Below are 6,206 nucleotides of genomic sequence, written 5' to 3'. Positions count from 1 at the left end.
TGTGGCACCTAACAGGTGTTGGCAATAACTAAATCACACTTGCAGCCAGGTGACATGGATTAAAGTTGACTCAACCTCTGTCCTGTGTCCTTGTGTGTACCACATTGAGCATGGAGAAAAGAAAGAAGACCAAAGAACTGTCTGAGGACTTGAGAAACCAAATTGTGAGGAAGCATGAGCAATCTCAAGGCTACAAGTCCATCTCCAAAGGCCTGAATGTTCCTGTGTCTACCGTGCGCAGTGTCATCAAGAAGTGTAAAGCCCATGGCACTGTGGCTAACCTCCCTAGATGTGGACGGAAAAGAAAAATTGACAAGAGATTTCAACGCAAGATTGTGCGGATGTTGGATAAAGAACCTCGACTAACATCCAAACAAGTTCAAGCTGCCCTGCAGTCCGAGGGTACAACAGTGTCAACCCGTACTAACCGTCGGCGTCTGAATGAAAAGGGACTGTATGGTAGGAGACCCAGGAAGACCCCACTTCTTACCCCGAGACGTAAAAAAGCCAGGCTGGAGTTTGCCAAAACTTACCTGAAAAAGCCTAAAACATTTTGGAAGAATGTTCTCTGGTCAGATGAGACAAAAGTAGAGCTTTTTGGGCAAAGGCATCAACATAGAGTTTACAGGAGAAAAAAGAGGCATTCATAGAAAAGAACACGGTCCCTACAGTCAAACATGGCGGAGGTTCCCTGATGTTTTGGGGTTGCTTTGCTGCCTCTGGCACTGGACTGCTTGACTGTGTGCATGGCATTATGAAGTCTGAAGACTACCAACAAATTTTGCAGCATAATTTAGGGCCCAGTGTGAGAAAGCTGGGTCTCCCTCAGAGGTCATGGGTCTTCCAGCAGGACAATGGCCCAAAACACACTTCAAAAAGCACTAGAAAATGGTTTGAGAGAAAGCACTGGAGACTTCTAAGGTGGCCAGCAATGAGTCCAGACCTGAATCCCATAGAACACCTGTGGAGAGATCTAAAAATGGCAGTTTGGAGAAGGCACCCTTCAAATATCAGGGACCTGGAGCAGTTTGCCAAAGAGGAATGGTCTAAAATTCCAGCAGAGCATTGTAAGAAACTCATTGATGGTTACCGGAAGCGGTTGGTCGCAGTTATTTTGGCTAAAGGTTGTGCAACCAAGTATTAGGCTGAGGGTGCCAATACTTTTGTCCGGCCCATTTTTGGAGTTTTGTGTGAAATGATCAATGTTTTGCTTTTTGCTTCATTCTCTTTTGTGTTTTTTCATTTAAAACAAATTAAATGAAGATAATAATACCAAAGAATTTGTGTTTGCAATCATTTTCAGGAAGAAACCAAGTATTATCTGACAGAATTGCAGGGGTGTCAATACTTTTGGCCAACACTGTAGGTAATAAAGTAAGATATGCAAAGCATTTAAAGAGCCATAATTAACTCCATGAACCCTCAAAAAATAAATAAGGCCAATGTGTTAAATGAATAAAGTGCAGCGGCAACATAACAACTGAGTTTAAGTCCCTGTACCAATGAAAGTGTATAACCAAAATAAATGAGGTACAACGGAAAGCATGACATCTAAGTCCCTATACCAATAAAAAGAATAACTAGTAACCCAGTGAGCCAAATGAGGATAAATAAGCCATAAATGACATTACCTAAATGCTGTGGACACAAGTAGCGGTGGGCGCTGCAGCCTCCTCCACCCCAACGCGCGTTTCACAATAAGCTCCCCCTGCTCGCTGGCTCTCCTCTCTCCATCTTGGCCAGCTCCACTTTGGTCCGCTCTGCCATCTCCATCTTGGCTAGCTCTATCCTGGTCCGCTCGGCCATCTTTTCCTTCAGATCAGTACGCACATCAGCCATCACCTCTCGTATGATCTCTACTGCAGGGTTTAGGCCATAGAACGCCAGTCTGTTCTTTACCTCCCTCTGGAATTCGGTCTCCTCCACATTCACATTGGGGGGCGCTGCACTGTCGTGTTCCATGATGGCTGCTATCAAATCCACTTTTGTTTTGTTGCTGGCGATCAACCCTCGGGCTTCCAACAGATCTTTTAATGTAGTCCTCTTTAACTTCTGGTAGTTGTTTTCCATTCATTCCTTTCCTCCTGTAAAAGGGGTATCATATCCCACCGCTGCCACCAGTGTAACGGGGTCTTCCAAGCAGGGGTACCTCTTTCAGTACCACCCTGTGTTTTCGGAGGTCCGCTCTGCGTTGGCTGGAGTCTGAATGACGCTGGCTGGAATTCCTTGGTTACATGGAAGCATATAAAAGATCACTGCTTCTCCACGTATTTCCAGTCTGACAACACTTTACTCACAGGACACAGAATATATCACACAGATACAAAGGGCCGGCCAATAGACAAGTGTCAGGCCAGACATACATTACAAAAGCCGCAGGTGGCCGGAGCCTGCCGATGTTTACTGTGGGAATTACAAAGGTGGGGAGAGGGCGGACAAAAGGAGAATATCGTGTAACCCCCTGCCCAGGGGCGCGGCCTGTGGGCTGATGCATTAGGGACATGCATCTCACATAGAACCTATTATACATACATATAACTGCACAACATATTCTGGGTGCTGAGTGGTTCTGTAACAGTGTGTAAGACTGATTTAAATATTTCCCATTTATTTTCTGTGCTACTATTTTTGAGGACATTGTCCCAATCAGTTCGGTGAAGGTCCTCTCTAAGCTGATCACACTTTGCTTTCCTGAAATTCAGCGTTTTTGTAGCCCCCTTCCAGGGCACCTTACTGAAGGACAAGTGGAATTGTGTTATATTGTGGTCACTGTTCCCATCGCCTCGGACTTCTGTTACTCTATCTGGCCTGTGGCTTAACATTAAGTCCAGAAGGGCCGTCCCTCTAGTTGGGCCCTGCACAAGTGGTGACAGAGAATTATCCTTGGTCACTGACAGAAATTGGTTTCCTTTCTGAGATCCGCAGGTTTCAGTTTCCCAGTCTATGTCGGGGTAGTTGAAGTCCCCATAATAATCACCTCATTGGGATTTGCTGCTTTGTCTATTTGTTTCAATAATCGAGGCGGGAGATGATGAGGGCATGCACAAGCATTTTAGTAGAATGAGGGTTGAGGAAAGGACGGATTCTGGAAATATTTTTGAGCTGGAGGCAGCAGGAGGTGGAGAGAGCTTGGATGTGCGGTTTGAAGGACAGGGCAGAGTCAAAGGTTACTCCGAGGCAGCGGACCTCCGATACGGGGCAAGCATGATGTCGTCAATTGTTATAGAAAGGTCAGGTAAGGAGGATCTGTGAAATGGGGGAAAGATGATCAGTTCAGATTTGTCCACATTGAGCTTGAGGAAGCGAGAGGAGAAGAAGGAGGATATGGCTGATAGACACTGTGGGATTCTGGACAGCAGAGAGGTGACATCTGGGCCAGAGAGGTAGATCTGAGTGTCATCAGCATAAAGGTGGTACTGGAGTCCGTGGGACTTTATGAGTTGCTCCAGGCCAAGTGTATAGATTGAGAAGAGTAGGGGTCCTAGAATAAAGCCTTGGGGGACTCCAACAGAGAGATCTGCTCTTCTGTGCAGGGCTACTCACAAAATTCACCATTTTGAGATGCGCTCTTCATATCTCTTTGCTAGACCTGGACCTAATGCACCAGCTGGCCGACAGCCACGAGCCACAATTCATGGGTGTCATGGTCCAGTCCGGAGTGTTTTCTGCTGTCTTTACTCTGGATTGGTCATGCGGGGGTTAAGCTCCTCAGCCTTGTTCTGGAGCTAGCTGGGCTATTTCAGTCCGTCACAGCCTGCTGACCAGTGTTAGTGATAGCTCAAGCTTCCAGTTTAGAGCCTCTGACCCTTGTACCCTGGTGATCCTCCTGCCTCTGACTGATATTCACATGTATGACCCGGACTGATCTCTGACCCCGTCTCTTGGTATTCGTCTCTGCTCCTACGTTTCCTCTCTGGCATCTCTCTCCCCGGCTTGTACCCCGACCACGTATTTCGTCTCACGTTCCTGGACCCAGTGCTCATGTTCTGGCTTTCTGACCCTCGGCTTGGTATTTTGACTACGTGTATTGCTGCTCCTTCTGGTACGTCTGCTCCTGGTAGTTTCTGACTCGGTTCGTCTGACTATTCTCTCTTGTTACCTGTGACACCTGTGCTGTTGCTCAGGGTTGCTGCTCTTAGTGTGTAACCTCTCTTCCCTCACCAGCTCCCCCTGGTGGAGGTTTCACTACAATGGGACCGCGAGCCACATGTTGGGGACCCTTGCACTAGACCATAAGGCTTCACCGTGGTGTCGGCAGCACTTCTGTGGTCAGCACATCTCCGCTACTCTACATTAGCCTTCCTCTCGTACGCTGTCTCTCCGTCTCCTAGACTGTGTCTCTGTCTCTTCTGTTAAACTACAGTGGGGAAAAAAAGTATTTAGTCAGTCAGCAATAGTGCAAGTTCCACCACTTAAAAAGATGAGAGGCGTCTGTAATTTACATCATAGGTAGACCTCAACTATGGGAGACAAACTGAGAAAAAAAAATCCAGAAAATCACATTGTCTGTTTTTTTTTCATTTTATTTGCATATTATGGTGGAAAATAAGTATTTGGTCAGAAACAAGCAATCAAGATTTCTGGCTCTCACAGACCTGTAACTTCTTCTTTAAGAGTCTCCTCTTTCCTCCACTCATTACCTGTAGTAATGGCACCTGTTTAAACTTGTTATCAGTATAAAAAGACACCTGTGCACACCCTCAAACAGTCTGACTCCAAACTCCACTATGGTGAAGACCAAAGAGCTGTCAAAGGACACCAGAAACAAAATTGTAGCCCTGCACCAGGCTGGGAAGACTGAATCTGCAATAGCCAACCAGCTTGGAGTGAAGAAATCAACTGTGGGAGCAATAATTAGAAAATGGAAGACATACAAGACCACTGATAATCTCCCTCGATCTGGTGCTCCACGCAAAATCCCACCCCGTGGGGTCAGAATGATCACAAGAACGGTGAGCAAAAATCCCAGAACCACGCGGGGGGACCTAGTGAATGAACTGCAGAGAGCTGGGACCAATGTAACAAGGCCTACCATAAGTAACACACTACGCCACCATGGACTCAGATCCTGCAGTGCCAGACGTGTCCCACTGCTTAAGCCTGTACATGTCCGGGCCCGTCTGAAGTTTGCTAGAGAGCATTTGGATGATCCAGAGGAGTTTTGGGAGAATGTCCTATGGTCTGATGAAACCAAACTGGAACTGTTTGGTAGAAACACAACTTGTCGTGTTTGGAGGAAAAAGAATACTGAGTTGCATCCATCAAACACCATACCTACTGTAAAGCATGGTGGTGGAAACATCATGCTTTGGGGCTGTTTCTCTGCAAAGGGGCCAGGACGACTGATCCGGGTACATGAAAGAATGAATGGGGCCATGTATCGTGAGATTTTGAGTGCAAACCTCCTTCCATCAGCAAGGGCATTGAAGATGAAACGTGGCTGGGTCTTTCAACATGACAATGATCCAAAGCACACCGCCAGGGCAACGAAGGAGTGGCTTCGTAAGAAGCATTTCAAGGTCCTGGAGTGGCCTAGCCAGTCTCCAGATCTCAACCCTATAGAAAACCTTTGGAGAGAGTTGAAAGTCCGTGTTGCCAAGCGAAAAGCCAAAAACATCACTGCTCTAGAGGAGATCTGCACGGAGGAATGGGCCAACATACCAACAACAGTGTGTGGCAACCTTGTGAAGACTTGCAGAAATCGTTTGACCTCTGTCATTGCCAACAAAGGATATATCACAAAGTATTGAGATGAAATTTTGTTTCTGACCAAATACTTATTTTCCACCATAATATGCAAATAAAATGAAAAAAAAACAGACAATGTGATTTTCTGGATTTTTTTTTCTCAGTTTGTCTCCCATAGTTGAGGTCTACCTATGATGTAAATTACAGACGCCTCTCATCTTTTTAAGTGGTGGAACTTGCACTATTGCTGACTGACTAAATCCTTTTTTGCCCACTGTATCTTTCCCTCCCCTGGGCTGTCTCTCTGACTCCATCTCTCTCTCTCTGTCTCTTCCACTCCCTCCTCCCATTCCTTCCTGGTTGTGAGTCAGAGAACCAGAATCGAAACTTAGGTCTGCTGCATAACAGGAGGAGGAGGAGGAGGAGGAGCAGAAGGAGGAGGAGGAGGAGGAGGAGGAGGACTCTGGGCTCAGTTTTTGGTGAGAGTCTGCTGCAGGTCTGCTCTATCTATAGGAGGA

At 46.5% G+C, this 6,206-nt stretch overlaps 1 protein-coding gene across 2 annotated transcripts in view; it reads left to right on the top strand.

Moving 5' to 3' along the window:
* Positions 1-6,151: 6,151 nt before the first annotated feature.
* Positions 6,152-6,206, top strand: part of LOC141075581 (E3 ubiquitin/ISG15 ligase TRIM25-like) — a 77,972-nt gene continuing 77,917 nt past the window's right edge. For both annotated transcript variants that reach the window (XM_073562693.1, XM_073562692.1), the window contains exon 1: positions 6,152-6,206. This exon is cut by the window's right edge and continues 15 nt beyond it. The gene's annotated coding sequence lies outside the window, so the exon portion shown is untranslated.

The sequence above is a fragment of the Dendrobates tinctorius genome, unplaced genomic scaffold (assembly GCF_039654945.1).
Source record: "Dendrobates tinctorius isolate UK_male_01 unplaced genomic scaffold, ASM3965494v1 ptg000364l, whole genome shotgun sequence".
Lineage (NCBI taxonomy): Eukaryota > Metazoa > Chordata > Amphibia > Anura > Dendrobatidae > Dendrobates > Dendrobates tinctorius.
The sequence above is the reverse complement of the archived record's forward strand: the minus strand, read 5'-3'. Positions and strand labels throughout refer to the sequence as shown.